At 34.5% G+C, this 17,079-nt stretch overlaps 1 long non-coding RNA gene across 1 annotated transcript in view; it reads left to right on the top strand.

Annotated features, from left to right (window-relative positions):
• Positions 1-17,079, top strand: part of LOC141501180 (uncharacterized) — a 64,334-nt gene that overhangs the window by 24,859 nt on the left and 22,396 nt on the right. The window contains exon 4 of the long non-coding RNA XR_012472166.1: positions 10,345-10,431. This is a non-coding gene — a long non-coding RNA (uncharacterized LOC141501180). The remainder of the gene's footprint in view (positions 1-10,344; positions 10,432-17,079) is intronic.

The raw sequence follows: 17,079 nt of genomic DNA, 5'->3' as shown, positions 1-17,079 counted from the left end.
AAAATGCCTTAGCATTACGTCTGGAAAAATAATAGGAAATAAATGCTTCTTGATTTATAGTATAATGGTGGAAAAGAGACAGTATGCCAAACAATTTGTAGTTTACAAATTCACTTTAACTGTTGTTAGTCTAAGGGTGAGATTTTGTTCTAGGGTATGATACATGATTGTAGGGATTAAAACACATATATGTTGACATCCATCCATTCATCCACCATATATGTGTATGTATATATATATATATATATATATATATGTGTGTGTGTGTGTGTGTGTGTGTGTGTGTGTGTGTATGCAAACACATATATGTGTATTTGTATGTATGATTTCAAATGAGATATAGAAATATGGGAAAATAGATCACTGATACTCCATGAAAAAGAATTGACAAAATTCTTTTAGAAGTTTCATTTTTAACACTGTATTAAATTTTTAGTAACAAAAATCTTACTTGACTTAAATTCTATTGTGATCCAGAAAATGAAATATCCTCTTGAGAGCCAACTGCTTGCCCAAGTGCTATAAATTATCTCAGTCAGCTAAAGTAAATAGCAGAATTCCCTGGAGAAGTACCACAACTGGATCAATAGCTTCTGTATAGTGGGTATTGTTCTTACTCTAGTGAATCCCTGAAGAACTATGTACTTTTCATTTAGAGCACTTGATTACTCTCAGAGACTCCATGACTGCCCCATATCTACTCCTCCAGATCTATCTTTTATTTGTTTCCATTTACCTATGGGACATCTTCAGGTAACTATCCTATTGTGTCATCATAGTAAATTACTGCAAAGTAAAATGTCACAACCAAGTTTCTAACTTTCTTACCTATGCCTTTCTTGCTTTACCATCACCAGCTGACTGGTGGGAACTTGGGAAAATCAAATTCCTTTTTTTAGGTTCACAATTCAATTGCAGCAAGAGAGGCTGAACTAGATGACCTCTCATTTTACTTCCAGCTTTAAACGTATATGATCATTTTTATGGATGCAGAAGATATGAACTCAGGTTCTTCAAGCCCTGTGGTTAACTTTATTGTTCTAGGTTCTTGGCACTAGACAGCATCTATCCTTGTGTGAGTAATTTTTGCTCAATTTTATTTTGGTCTACTAGAACTAGCAAAACTCAATCTAAATACAGTAATTTTTTAAAATTATCTTTTTTTTTTTTTGTGGAGAGAAGGGGAATGAATTAGATCTTTTGGAAGACCTCAAAAGCAGAGATATCTTTTGGAGAAAGAATCAAAAGTATAAGACTCTACACTCAAATGGGAGCCATTGTTATTTATATACATTTCAAGATTTTGGATGCATGTTACATATATTTCATTTGTCCCTTTCCTTACTCGATGAGGAATATATTGCAAGTCCTATTATTCCATGTTTGTAGATAAAGAAACTGAGGAACAGAGAGGTAAAATTATAAATGGTATAATGACTGAAAAAAAGGCTAGATTCAGAATCCAGAGGACTTGGTTTTGAACCACATAATTCATTCCAAGATTTATTAAGAAACTGCTATGTGCTAGGCCCTGTGCTAAATTTTCTTGATACAATGATGCCAAAAGTCACTCCCTGCTCTCAAGGAACTTATAGGCTGATGGGTAAAACAACATGTAAACAACTGTGTACAGACAAGCCAGGTAGAGAATAAATTAGAAATAATCACCAGAGAGAAGCCACTAGTTCTAAGGAGATCAAGAAAGGCTTCCTGCAGAAGGTGAGATTTTAATTGGGATTTGAAGAAAGCCAGGGAAGTCAGTAGGCAGAGAAAAGGCAAGAGAATGAGGGAGCACTAGGCAAAATGCCCAGAGGTTGGAGATGGAGGGTCATTTTGTTTTTACTCATTTTTCTTCTTTTATAAAAATTTTAGCTTACTTTATTTTCATCCATATGAAACATGTATATTTTTAAGTTACAAAATTTCCTTCCACCCTACCTTCCCACCCTCCTCCCCTCAACATCAATAGTCAGGTTAGCATTATGCATCTTTTGGATAAGCATGTTTACATATTTGTCATTTTCTGTAAAGGAATTAAAATTAAAGGAAAAAGTTACATAAGAGATAATTTTTATAAAGTGTTCATGTGATTCATAAGGGTTGAGTGTTTTTTTGTTTCATTTTGTATTTCTTCCTCTAGATGAGGATAACATTGTCCATAACCAGCCTAATAAGGTTATCCTAGCTCTCTGAACTGCTTCCATTGAGGTGGTACATCTCACAATGTTGCTGTTAATGTGTACATTGTTCTCTTGGTTCCTTGAGGATCTTGAGAAACAGTAATGAAGTCAATTATTACTGAAGGGAAGAGTATATGGAATGAGTAGAATATGAAATGACTGGAAATGTGGCAGAGGTGGAGGTAGTAGACTAATAACAAAGGATTTTTAATGTTAAATAGAGGATTTTCTATTTGATAGGAATGAATGGAATAGGAAGGAATGTGTTAGGAAGTTACTGGAATTTACTGAGGAAGTGGGGGAGGGGTTACATGAATAGGAAAATCACCTTTTAGCTGAGTGGAGGATTAACTGAACTGGGGACAAAATCTGCTCTTTTTTCCTTTGGAAAAACCAACAAACCTTCCTTAGGCTCAGTTTCTTGATCTCTGAAATGAGCAAGACATATTAGGTGACTTCTAAGATTTAAAATCTATGACTCATTTAGAATATCATAAATAGTGCCACAGTTGGGATTCAAATTCATTTCTCTATTCTATACCCATACTACCTCAATGTTTAGAAAAAAAAGTTCCTTTCTTCTCAGAACTTTTAGAATATATGTATATTTTTCTACTTAGAATCATGTAACTAAAAAGATCAACTTGTAGTTTTAAGAACCTACCTGCACTTAAAAGACGTTAAATGACCTATCCATTGCCACACAGCTGGTAGTAAGTGCCAGAGATGAGAATTCAACCCAAATCTTCCAGTCTAGAACTCTAGCTTTCTAATCTTTACATCCCTGCCTCTTTTAGAGGTCATTCTCTTAATGACTTTTTGTACATTACAGTTGATGATTGAGAAGATAAAGGAAGAAGATGCCAATCTTTCAACTTCCCTTTTCCATGTTCCCTTAGTCCTGTGATACAGTCATTTGATCAACAGCAGTGATTTTGCTCCATTCAATTTACCACCTCCCACATCTATGCTCTTCCCCTTAATGACACAATCACTACTCTGGTTCAAATCGTAGCCTAGTAGTTTAGCTTTGCCTACAATACTTTTGTCTTCACAGATTCTCTTCTCTTCATTCTCTAATCAATTCTTCACACAACTGCCAAAATATTCTTCTTTATGACTTTAATTTATCCATGTTCATCTTTTGCTCATGATTCTTGAGTGTGACATCCTGCCTACAGAATATGACAAAAGCATCTTAATTTGATAATTAAAGTCATCTAAAATCTGCATTCAACCTGCAAAATGGTCTCCCAGCTCTTCTCTGAAACCTATCTTACACTTAGAATTCTTTCACATATCCATAATGCATTATACATCTTTCTATTCTTACAATCCTTGTCTATTGTCTTTCCTGGATCCATTTCAGAATTACCTCCTTCACCATGAAATCTTCTCAAGTCCTTTGTCAAAAGCTTTTTCTGCATTTATTGATGTAATTTTATACTTTTGTTCTATTTTTAACTTGATATGGTCAATTATGGTTAATAGGTTTTTTTTTACTTCTGATATAACCTTGCATTCCTAATCTAAACTCAGCCTGGTTATGTTTAAATTTTGTGATATATTGACGTAATCCTCCTCTCCCATATTTTTTTTTCATTTTTGAATCAATATTTATTAGGGAAACTGATCCATAGTTTGTAAGTTTTTCCCTTCTGTTTTTGCTTTCCCTAGTTTAAGCAATAAAACTATGTTTGTGACATAGAAGAAATCTAGTATCTATATGAAAGGAGAAAAGGCTAGAAAGGTAAGTTGGAGTCAAATTATAAAAGATCTTTAATATTTCCATATCAAAACTTTGCATAATAGAACATAAGGGACCACTGAAAGATATCGGTGACTAGATTAGAGACAAGATCAGCCTTTGAAAGATATTAACCAGATAAGTGAAAAAAATCTGACCTATGTATCAAACAGCAAGATAGCAAAGATTAAGCTTCTATTATGGGCATATGCTGGGTGTAAAAGGAGAAACTGTCTGTATATTATTTCAGATGGAAAGCAATCATATGAATGTGAGAGCATTTGACTCAACCTATTGCCTCAGTCTCTACAATATTTTCTTTTAGAGACCTAGAAGGGGTCTCAAGATAACTGGCACTTGGGAAGTGATTATGGTAGACAAGTCTGTCATACTCTTGGCATCTTCTTCAATTTAGGATATGGCTCCAGAGAATATGACTCTAAGAATACCCCAAAATTCATCAGCTTTCTTTATGCGTAATGGTTCTTAACTCTCACTAGACCATTGAGGACCCTTACTCTCAGATGTTTAAAATGGTCTTATTCTGTTTCCTGTTACCCAGTGGTATTCTACCACTGAAATCCTTGTTTTAAGTATTCAGTTATTAATCACTAATACTGCTTGAAGAGGCAGCTTAAGTTTTGTGTCCTGAATGCCTTCAATCTCTGCTAGTTGCTAAAAATAGGAAGGGTTGCTTGAGGAAGGGGAGAAATGGCAGAGTAGAAGCCAGAGGAGCTGTTAAGAGAGTAATATATATTTCGTTTTTTCCCCACCACAAATTGATAGCCATTATTGTACATGTTGTAGGTGTTCATTAAATAATTTTTGAATGAAATAATGTCTTATTTATCATAGTTCTATATAGGCTTGGGTCCTTAAACATTAACAGGAAGAAGTGGAAGAGTTTCCATTGCAGTGTTGAAGTAGTATTGCCAGGTTAGTTAAATATTTAGAACCATGAAGAAGTTTGAACCTATAGGCTACAATTGTTAAAGTGCAAATTAAGTTCAGCTTTTGAGGTAAAACAGTAAATATTGACAAAGTCTCAAAGATTAAAGTTCTAAAGAAATGAAACCGATTATCCTCAAGGAGAAGTGATTCTTCTGAGTAGAGTCCATTCTCCCTTGAGGCTCAGCAAGTCAAGCAGTCGAGGCACTGAAACAGGGCAACAGAACAGCAAAATACCCAAAGAAGAGAAAAGAAGGAAATGACAAGTTTTAGATTTAACTTTTGCTTTTGTAGAACTTTTTTTTTCTCAGTGTGTTCCACTTCGAAGTGGTACAATTGACTTTTCCAGTAAATATTTTGTAGAGTTCTCCAGGGAAAGGGAAAGGTATAGCTTGTGAGTTGCTTACAGGGAAAGAACTCCGTGTGTATACATAGGTAGTGGCTCAAGGTGTCTCTAAGGAATTCAGCAGTGCTTCAGGTGTACTATGTATGTTTGCCTTGGTAAGATTGACCACCTTATCATTTTTTTTAATTTTATTTTTTATTTTAGAACATTACCTGAAGCCTAATCCAGTTATATTCCAATTCTTTCTGTGCTGAAAGGTATACTGTTGTATTCCACAGTGATGATCTGTGGGCTGTGCCCCACAGTCAAAATGATACTAAAATAAAAAGCTGGTAAGACTTATCTTTCCTCCCCCCAAATTATTGAATTTTTCTCTCTGGCCTACAGAATTTACTTTGAAATCCTTCTGACACCTCTGGTCTTTCACTGAAGGAAAGAGAAATAGTCTGTCCTCTCAGTGGAGGTTTAGCAGAAGGCTAAGATTTGTCCCTATCTGTTAGTGAGCCATTATTTTCAAGAGAGAGAAATTAAAGGGTCACTAGGTTGTGTTATTGAAAAAAAAAGTTGAATGATTTTGTGGCTTGCTGAAATTGACACTGGAAAGTTGGTGTTTGCCCGTTAAGTGGATCAAAGACCAGTGGGATACTTCGTCTTTATTCAACAAACATCAAAGCCCTGCTCTTTGGACATTATATTACCATCACTTTACCACAAATGGTGAACTGCAAACAAATAGATTTATGTCCTTCCTTCATAGGGTTTGGCAGGATGCTGCCTGTGGTCTTTATGGTGTTCATGTGTGCTTAATTGAAATATTTATGAGCGGTTGTATCACATAGCACAGTACAGGAGATGGAAAGAGGTGCTCCAGTGCCACAAACTAGTCTGGTAAAAGTACATCACAGAAAATGTAACTGCCTTTGGAAGATAAAAGAACTTAGAATCATAGACCTGTCACCCATTTTCCAGAAATTGAGCAGAAGAATATAGATTTACCAACTCAAATTATTCCTTTCTCTAACTATTGCCTGAATTTCTGTTATTATAGATTCAGTGTGTTATGATAGAAAGAACTCTCTCTAGAGTTCTAAGATCTAGGTTCCTTCTAATGCTTGCTGTCTGTATGACCAATCTTACTAGCCCTCAGTTTTTTAAATGACAGAAGGAAAATACCCCTTTGAAAAAGGAACATAGAATCTTTTATTAATAACTTCCCCCTTACTGTCAATGAAGGAATTAAGAGATGAGTTTTCTAAGACTCAACAAAATTTTCTAAGACTCTGAAAGAGATTATAGTTTGAGACAAGTACTTGGTGTCTATGATGAGATAATTGTGGTTGGGTGCAATGTAGGGGACAGAAAAGAGCTACTGTTTAGTGAGTTAAAGAATAAGGCCCATTATTGGAGGTGAGGATACCAAGTTTTTTTTTCTGTCTTTTGCCTCTTTTTGTCTCCCCATCTTTTGGCACATTGCCTGGGCCATAGTAGAGCCCTTTAATACATGTTTATTGAATTGAATCGAGGCAGTCAGGTGTGAAGTGGCTTAACCAGGGTCACATGGCTGTTAACTTTATGAAGCTAGATTTGAACTCAGGTCTTCCTGACTCCTGGCTTGATGCTCTGTCCACTATGATATTTGGCTGCTACTAGAGCCTTAGGGTTTAGGCTTAGAGCTTAAAGAATTCTTAGAGATAGAGTTCTAAATAAATTTACAAATGAATAACATTATTAAATACAAATATGAGTATGCTACTCCCTTGTTCAATGAATTGCAGTGGCTACCATCACTTTGGTCACAAAACACCCCCCCCATTTAAAAACCTTCACAATATTGTTCCATCCTGCCTTTCCATCTTCTTTATTTACTTTATTCTTCTTAATTTTCTTTTTTCTTTTTTTTAGGGTTTTTTTTTTTTTGCAAGGCAAACGGGATTAAGTGGCTTGCCCCAGGCCACACAGCTAGGTAATTATTAAGTGTCTGAGACCGGATTTGAACCCAGATACTCCTGACTCCAAGGCCAGTGCTTTATCCACTATGCCACCTAGCCGCCCTTCTTCTTCATTTTCAATGCATGCTATAGTTGCATGAAACTGTTATTATTACTGTTCCTCATGTGGCACTCCATCTTCTACCTCCATGTGTTTGCTCAGATTTTTCCCCATGCCTAGAAGTCATTCCATACTCACTCTGACCTCATGGAATACTTGATTCCTTGAAAACAATTCACATTCCACATTTTAGAGCAAACTTTTCCTGATCATAACTCCTGCCCCCTGCCCTTTTTTAAGCGATAGGAATAAATATATGTCATTTGTTTTTGAAAAAACATTTTGATCTGGAACTCATAGTTTGAAAGTTTCCAGGGGTCACTGAGTGGTTAAGTGACTTGTTTCATTCAGACTCTATGTTGTAGAGATAGAGGTGTCATTTTTCTGGCTTTAATATCAACTTTCTATCCAGTTTGCCATACTTTTACTCCCTGACCACTCAAATATCTTATTTATTTTGTATGTATTTTTATATATGTATACTTTGTCTTGCCTTACAGAAACTCCTTGAAGTTCTATTACTAAATTTTTGGTTTTTGTTTTGCTTTTGTCTTTGTATCCCTTGTTCCTAATCTAGATAATAAACATTTAGGAAATGCCTATTAATTGATGAGAAAAATGAGTGTCAGTGAGGCTAAATGAATTGCCTAAAATTAAAAAAGTAGTAAATCAAAAAATTATGATTTTTCTACAAATCTTTTGATTTAGAATTCAGTATATATTCCATTCTACCAAGATTTCACTCGAGCAAGATAATACTTTAGATGATAGCGGTCAGGGACAAAGGAGTCTTGTCAAGTTTCTGATTGACCTGGATGTCTTTTGAGACTCCTACCTACTGTGGAAATTTTGATTCACATATAGAATTAGTCAATAGTGATAATTTGTTTTCTAATATGTTTGATGACCTTTGTAAACCTTTTCTTATTCAGAATCAGAAAGGAAAGGGTTAGTAGAAGAGGTAATCTGGGAAGAGGAAGAGCTAACCCAGTATATAATAAAATGGAATCAATGAATGTTGATAGATAATAAGATAATCAGCAAGGTTAGACTTCAGAGCAATAATAGTGGTCACACACTATCTGTGCATTTGTATATGTGTGGTGGGGGTGGAGAAGAGAGATATTACTAATCATTTTCTTTTTTGACTGAATCTGTGATTTCACCAACTTGGGCAGTTCCTGGTAAAGAACTTCCTACACTCAGGCAGATCCTCAGAGATAGCTCTACTACTTCTGATCTTAGAGAACTGCTTGTGGGTGCTGAAAATATGAAGTGGCTTAACCAGGATCACTAAATCAATATAGAGATAAAGCAGGATTTGAACACAGGACTTCATGATTTTGTGACTAAATCATTGTTTGTCTAGTTGGTTCCCTGACTCTTTTTTTTAAGGTTTTTTCTAGGCAATGGGGTTAAGTGGCTTGCCCAAGGTTACACAGCTAGGTAATTATTAAGTGTCTGAGGCCGGATTTGAACTCAGGTACTCCTGACTCCAGGGCCAGTGCTCTATCCACTGAGACACCTAGCCGCCCCAGTTCCCTGACTCTTAAGGGATTTGGTTAACTGGATGTTAAAAGATTGGAAACACTCTTCCCAGAAAGGACCATTCTGCAAACTTCAGAAAAATTAAAAAATTATGGAGTCTGAATGAAGATCAAAGCATCTTATTTTTATTCTATTAAAATTTGTTTTTTTCTTCTTTCTCATGTTTTTTCCCTTTTATTCTGATTCTTCTTTTCAATGTTTGATTAATATGGAAATATTTATAACTTGATTGTGCCTGTATTATCTGTATCAGATTACTTGCTATCATAGGATGGGAAGAGGGAAAGGTGAGAGGGAGACAATTTTACAAAAATGAATGTTGAAAATTATCTTTACATATAATTGAAAAATCAAAAAATAATTAACTCAAAAATAGTTGCTATTGAGTTAAAAAAGAAATGAATGAACTTTATCAGATATAATTTATCTTCAGATAGTTTTTTCATCCCATAAATTTTGACTTAAAAATTTTTAAGCTAAAGAAAGAGCATAAATAAAAAATTCTAGGTTAACAGAAATGTTTTTAAAATTTTTCATTTTCTTTTCATTTGTCAAATATGTAGTTCCTGTTAAGTGTGCTTTTGTGGTTAGTAGATACTACATTGGAAAAAGCCTAATCAGCCCACTGCTGAGATTACAAGAATAAGATTTTTTTCCTCCCTTCTCATTTTTTTCTATGATAGTTTTCTGAAGTGATGTTATACAATATAGAGTTATAGTGAACATTTATTATCTTTGAGCAAGAGAGGGTGCTATATATAGTTCTAGGCTTTTATCTATATATTTTCTTGGTTTAAATTCTCCTTCAATCTATGCTCTCTTTTGTTATTAAAAAATGGAAGAAAAAAGAAAACAAGCTTCCTTTCATTAGACACATAACCTCTTCAAATGTCAGAGGTGAATCCATCCTAACACAGTCCTGTAATTTGTGCCAAGAGAAAGCTTTGGCTTGTCTTCCATGCTCCACTTCATGTCTGTTGCTATCTATGTGCATGCAGAAAAAGCACACACACAGACCATACATGTACACACAAATATTTTTGTCAGTAGAGAGTTTTGTTTGTGAATTGATGATGACCTCCATCGTGTACAGTATATCTATCTTAGCAGAGCTTTTCATTCTTTATATGACAGACTGCTGTATAACATCTTTAATGAACATGACATACTGTATAATAAGAACTACTGACAGTTCAGAATAAATATTCATCATGGTGAAGAGGCAATAGCTTCCTCTGCTCCCTTCATTATAAAAGAAACCTGAATACTTAATTCATTGTTCTCCCCTAAAGTGCACCCTTTTATATCAAGAAGCATGTCTTTTTATCCTTTTTTCCTGCATCCCTGTTTTGGTAAATATTACTATTATCCATAGCTGGGTCAAACTGATGTCAAATATGAACTAATAAAAATCTAGTCACTCCTACAGATATTTCTAAATGCCTGGATGTTTCATGTGGAAGAGATCAAACATCTAGCTGATTGATTGAATCTTTCACTTTTATCCATGCTGTTTTGTCTTATAGATACAGACAACCTGAAATGCTCAGAATATTTTCATTCAAATGAAATCTCATGGTAGACAATGAAGATATTCTGCAAAGATATAACAGGTATGGTATAATATTTTTCAGCAGACCTAAACTATTTCCTACTTCCTCATGTTTAGAAATTAGTGAAAAATTAAATTGTTAGTCATGACAACTTTTAAAATAATAAATAAATGTAATTGATTTTAAGACTGGTTGTTACAAGCTAAAACCAAGAAAAACAAAGTAGAACTAGAGATAGTTCTTAACACCAACAAATAAAATCATTTCCCAATTTTTGCTTACCACCAATAAGATGATTTAAAAGTTTCCTATTCTTTTGAGTACTTTGACTCATCCATTTTTTTCACTGTTCATTATTTCATATTTTTTTCAACTTCTGAGTTTTGTTCCTAAGTCATCCATTAAGGATTTTGGGGGTATGTAGGTATTCATGGAGGAAATACTTTTGATGACAGGGTTGTCCAATGGCCAGATACCTCTCACCTGTGGCTCCAAGAAGCTGTGGTATACACAGTGACTATACTCCAATAAAACTTCCTCAACAGATAGGGTAACCAGCTTGCAGGAACTGAGGTGTCAAAACTGTCACTCAGTTGATGCCTATTCTACATTCATGAAGAAGATCATAACATCAGGGAGGTGATGCCATGACAATTAGATTTCAGTAAAGGAGTGCTGTGCTAATTCACCAGACTCACTTTCTCCTCCAGAATGGCCAGAGATGAATCAGGATGACTGAAGATATAATAGAGGTAATCAAGTTTAAGTAACTTGCCCAAAGTCACACAAGTAGTAAGTATCAAATGTCTGAGGTTGGATTGGAATTTCCATTCTCCTGACTCTAAGGCCAGTGCTCTATTTCCTATGACACCTGACTATCGCTCAGTCAAGAGTGTACCTACCTCAAGCATGTGAAGACTTCTGCAGTAGAGCAAGTGGATGTAAAGATCTTATTTCAATGAACTAAGAGAATGACTGTGGTACTGTGGTCAGCTCAGAGCTTAGTCAGACACTGTGGCATACTTAGAGTTTGGTCAGACACTGAAGACTCCCAGATCATCCACTTCATCCAGAACCATCACTAGTCATATTGACTTTTGTCTTGCCACTGGGCTCTGATGCATCAGTTCTATCTTCCTTTTAACTAAGTGCAACAAAAGTTCATTTATGTACCTTCATTGTAAACATTGGAAATTTAATAGATTGTCATTATAAGGAGAAGAAACAGTCAGGATGTGAGAATGATAAACACAATGTCTGATGCAGAGTGCAGATATACTTATCCTTCCAGACTTAATATTCACATTCAATAAAAGCAGCAGTCTCAAGGAATAATGACTTTCAGAAAACTTAACATCAACAGATTAGAGTGCTTCTCCACATGTGAACAGTTTGTATTGCATTATAGAGAAGCTGAGCCAACACATTGTTGGTAACAGTAGAGCAGAAAAGGAGTAGGCAGCTTTAAGAGATTGGTATACAGAACCACATTTAATCATCTGGCCTAGAATAGTCACAAACATCATGATGCATTGTTGAAAATGATGGAAAATTCAGAAACTACTAAATGGAAAAATAAGAACTCTACAGGATCCATCAGCAGGATAGTTTGTCATCTCTAAAAAGTTAGCGTTTAATTACAAAAAAAGTAAGAACAAGTAAAGCTTAGAGAGCTTCAGGATTCTTGACTCAGTAAGAAGGAAGATAGATAGTAACAAACCAGAGCATTTTAATATGACCTGAAAGCTTTTTAATTTTTAAAGACCAGTTTTAGGTCCTTTGCTACAAAAGAGGAGCCTAATAACGTTCAAAATCTCTTTATCAGTTGGAAGTTTGGCAAGAATGGATTGACTTGGGGCGGCTAGGTGGCATAGTGGATAAAGCATCGGCCCTGGAGTCAGGAGTACCTGGGTTCAAATCTGGTCTCAGTCACTTAATAATTACCTAGCTCTGTGGCCTTGTGCAAGCCACTTAACCCCATTGCCTAGCCAAAAAAAAAAAAAAAAAAAAAAAAAAAGATGGTTTCAGCATTGGTTAATGAAGATCTGCTGAGTAAACTAAGGAAGTGTTAAACTAATCTCTCCAGTCTATCTTTATCTCTAATTAGTATTGCTCAATCAGTGCTGAATCAGTGAGATGTATCAAAGGTCTGAACACTGAGGTCCTTGCTCAAGCTTAACTGCCAAGCATTCAGACTCTACTACAGTGAGTACAATTCTGATGGACTGGCCCTGAAAGTCAAATATGCATTTGTCTAAAAGACAATTTTTTGGATAACTCACATAAGGCTATTGCCTACTTGGAAGTCAGAAGAAACAATAAAAGGACATTCTCAATGACTTTCTGAAGAACTGGGATGGATGCATGATATGGGAGACACTGGTACAGGAAATGAAATAATTATCTCCACTATCACATAAGTAAGAACTGTGGGTCCCAAAATTTCCAATTCCAAGGGAAAAAACCCTCTAAGGCAGAGATCTAAGCCAGTGTCCCCTTTATAACAAAAAGAATCTCAGCTCTTCCACATGATCTGAGATGCTTTCTTTCTCCAGATCCTTGATTTATAGTGATTAATAGCCAAAAAAAACAGATAAAAGAAACTAAAAATACAGTATCATATTTCCCTTTACCTTCCAGAAGATTCTACACAAAATATTAAATCCCATTGATCTGGAAATAGGCTGATGAAGAGACCTTGGCAAACCTATCTAGGTCTTTCTGGAGGTCCTTCCTACTAAGCCAATAAGCAGGCTTCTGGGCTAGGTTTATAAAACAGATATCAAAAAAATCTAAATATTTTGCCCAATAAGAATGGTAGGCCAACCAGGGTTACTCATTAGCTGAATACTTATAGCCATCTCCCCATGTTGGGCAATAAGGAGGTGAAGAAGAGTGGATGGGAAATGAAATGTCTGGGTAACTTTCTATATCATTGAGTCAATTCTGTCATGCTAGGCTTGGTCTTCTGCTAAATAAGAACAAAGGATAATGGTCCTCTAGTTGATTTTCTGTGACTAATCAAGTAAACTTCTGAATATGCAATTGTACAGTTTAGGATCTCTTATAAGAGGGTTTATATCTTTTATAAGAGTTTGAGATTGTTTATAAGAAAGAACCTATCCTATTTATTTTTGAATGTTGATGCAATGTTCATGCATTAGTTAATTTATTAAACCTATATTGATAAAATATATATATATATATATATGTCATATTAACATCAATTATGTTGCTCTTTCCTGATTATTATTTCATTGGCTCCTAGGTGGTATAGTGATGGGCAATGAATTAGGATGACCTGATTCAAATCCAACTTCAGATATTTAGTTGATAAATTACCTTTGAAAATCACTTAACCCAATTTATCTCAGCTTTCTCATCTATAAAATGAACTGGAAGAGGAAATGGTAAACTACTACAGGATCTTTTCCAAGAAAATCCCCCAGATGGAATCATGGATAGTATGACATGAATGAAAAAAATTATTTTATTAGCATCAAAAAATTAAATTCAATAATCCCCCAACAAATGCTTATCTTAGCTTAATAACACATGTTTTTCTACTTTTCTCAGCAATTTTAATCTCCAGGTCACTATCTCTGCTTTCATTGATTTAGTCAGTGTAGGCATGTTTTGTTATTTTTTGTTGTTGTTATTGCTTGCTTTTTAGATATGGACATACAAAGACTACCCAAAAGATACATTGAGTCTCACCTTTATAAAATGGATCTCAATATCTTTTACATTTCCTTGTTACAATGTTTCTAAATTATTTTCAAATCTTGACTATTTTAGATGTTCTATCAAGGAGAAAAAAACAACCACTAACTTTATCTATGTCTTCATTAATCTACAATTTAATTTTCAATAAGTGAACATAAAACCACTCTATCAATTATCTGCCAAGATAATTGGCAAGCCACTTAACCCCATTGCATTAAATGGAAATGAAATTTAAAAAGAAAAGTTGAATTAAAAACTTTTCAAAAACCGTACACAGACAGACACACTTCTATAATTTTAGCATTGAAACTTCAAAGGCACATTTCTATAATCCTAGCATTGCAAATTCAAACTATCAGATCACTCTACCACAGTTAAAGGGACATAATAAATACAAATTCTTATGTAAGCAGAAACTAGAAATGGAAATCAGGAGACAGTGAAATAGAAGCTTGTAATCAGAGTGAGAAAGGAGATTAAATATAAAACCCATCTTATTTCTTTCATTTAAAATAAAGAGGGAATAAAAATGATTTGGGGGTTGTTTTTTGAATTCTTTTTTAAAGAAAGATTTTATTTATTTTGAGTTTTACAATTTTTCACCCATTCTTGCTTCCCTCCCCGCCCCCCACAGAAGGCATTCTATTAATGTTTAGATTGGTTCCATGTTATACATTGATCTTAGTTGAATGTGATGACAAAGAAATCATATCCTTAAGGAAGAAAATTAAAGTATGAGATAGTAAAATTACATAATAAGATAACTTTTTTTTTCTAATCGGATGGTAATAGTCTTTTGTCATTGTTCAAAGTTCATAATTCTTTCTCTGGATACAGATGGTATTTTCCGTTGCAGGTAGCTCAACATTGTCCCTGGTTGTTGCAGTGAAGGGATGAGCAAGTCCATCAGGGTTGATCATCACCTCCATGTTGCTATTAGGGTTTACAATGTTTTTCTGGTTCTGCTCATCTTGCTCAGCATCAATTCATGCAAATCCTGCCAGGCTTCCCTGAAGTCTCATCGTCCATGGCTTCTAATAGAAAAATAGTGTTCCATAACATATATATATATATGTATATATATATATATATATATATATATATATATATATATATATATCACACTTTATTAAGCCATTCCCCAATTAAAGGACATAAACTTAATTACCAGTTTTTTGCCACCACAAACAGGGCTGCTATCAATATTTTTGTGCAAGTGATGTTTTTACCCTTTTCAATCATCTCTGCAGGGTATAGACCAAGAAGTGGTATTGCTGGGTCAAACGGTGTGCACATTTTTCTTATCCTTTGGGCATAGTCCCAAATTTCTCTCCAGAAAGGTTGGATGAGTTCACAGTTCCACCAATAATGTATTAGTGTTCCAGATTTCCCACATCCCTTTCAATACCAATGGTTGTCCTTTCTGGTCATATTGGATGGTGTGAGGGGGTACATCACAGATGCTTTAATTTGAATTTCTCTAACAAGTAATGATTTAGAGCAAATTTGCATATGACTATGGATTTCTTTGATTTCCTCAGCTGTAAATTGCCTTTGCAAAACAATTGTCCGTTTGTTAAATGGGGAATGGCTTTTTTTTTTATAAAAATTTTACTCAATTCTCTGTATATTATAGAAATGAGTCCTTTGTCAGAAATACTAGTTGCAAAAATGATTTCCCAATTTACTACATTTCTTTTGATCTTGGTTATAGTGGTTCTATCTGGGCAAAAGTTTTTTATTTTAATGTAGTCAAAATTATTGAGTTTGTTTTGAATGATGTTCTCTATCTATTTCTTGGTCATAAACTGTTTCCCTTTCCATAGATCTGACAGGTAAAGTACTCCATGGTCTTCTCCTTTGCTTATAATATTGTTTTTTATGTCTAACTCCTGTATCCATTTGGATAGTATCTTGGAATAGGGTGGAAGGTGTTGGTTGAATCTGTTTCTTCCATACTAACTTGCAATTTTCCCAACAGTTTTTATCGGAGTGTGTTTTTATCCCAAAAGCTGGACTCTTTGGGTTTATCAAACAGTAGATTACTATAATCATTTCCTGCTATTGAACCTAGTCTATCCCACTGATCCATGACTCTATTTCTTAGGCCAATACCAGGCAGTTTTGAGGACTGATGCTTTATAATATAATTTTAGATCTGGTAAGGCTAAGCCACCACTTTTGCACTTTTTTCATTGAATCCTTGGAAATTCTTGACTTTTTCTTTCTCTATATAAATTTACTTGCAACTTTTTCTAAATCAGTAAAGTAATTTTTATGGAATTTTGATTGTTAGGGTGGTAAAGAAGTAGTTTAGTTTGGGTAGAATTGTCCTTTTTATTATATTAGCTTGACCATCCATGAACAGTTGATGTTTGCCCAGGTATTTAAATCTGATTTTATTCAGGTGAGAAGTGTTTTGTAATTGTTTTCAAAAAGGTTTTGAATCTCTCTTGGTAGGTAGGTAGACTCCCCGATATTTTATATTGTCTGAGATTACTTTAAATGGGATTTCTCTTTCTAGATCTTTCTGCTGTCTTTCTAGTCATACATAGAAATGTTAAGGATTTATGAGGATTTATTTTATAGCTTGAAACTTTGTTAAAGTTGCTAATTATTTCGAGTAGTTTCTTAGATGACTTTTTGGGATTCTCTAGCTATACCATCATGTCATCTGCAAAGAGTGAGAGTTTTGTCACCTCTTTCCCTATTCTAATTCTTTCAATTTCTTTTTCTTCTCATTGCTGAGGCTAACATTTCTAATACAATATGGAATAGTAGTGGTGATAATGGGCATCCTTGTTTCATCCCTGATTTTATTGGCAATGCCTCAATCTTATTTGCATTGCATATAATGCTTCTTGATTATTTCAGATACATACTACTTATTATTCTAAGGAACAAATCATTCATTGCTACCCTCTAGAGTGTTTTTATTAGGAATGGGTGCTGTATTTTATCAAAAACTTTTTCAGCATCTAC

The sequence above is a fragment of the Macrotis lagotis genome, chromosome X (assembly GCF_037893015.1).
Source record: "Macrotis lagotis isolate mMagLag1 chromosome X, bilby.v1.9.chrom.fasta, whole genome shotgun sequence".
In the NCBI taxonomy this organism is placed as follows: Eukaryota; Metazoa; Chordata; class Mammalia; order Peramelemorphia; family Peramelidae; genus Macrotis; species Macrotis lagotis.
The sequence above is the reverse complement of the archived record's forward strand: the minus strand, read 5'-3'. Positions and strand labels throughout refer to the sequence as shown.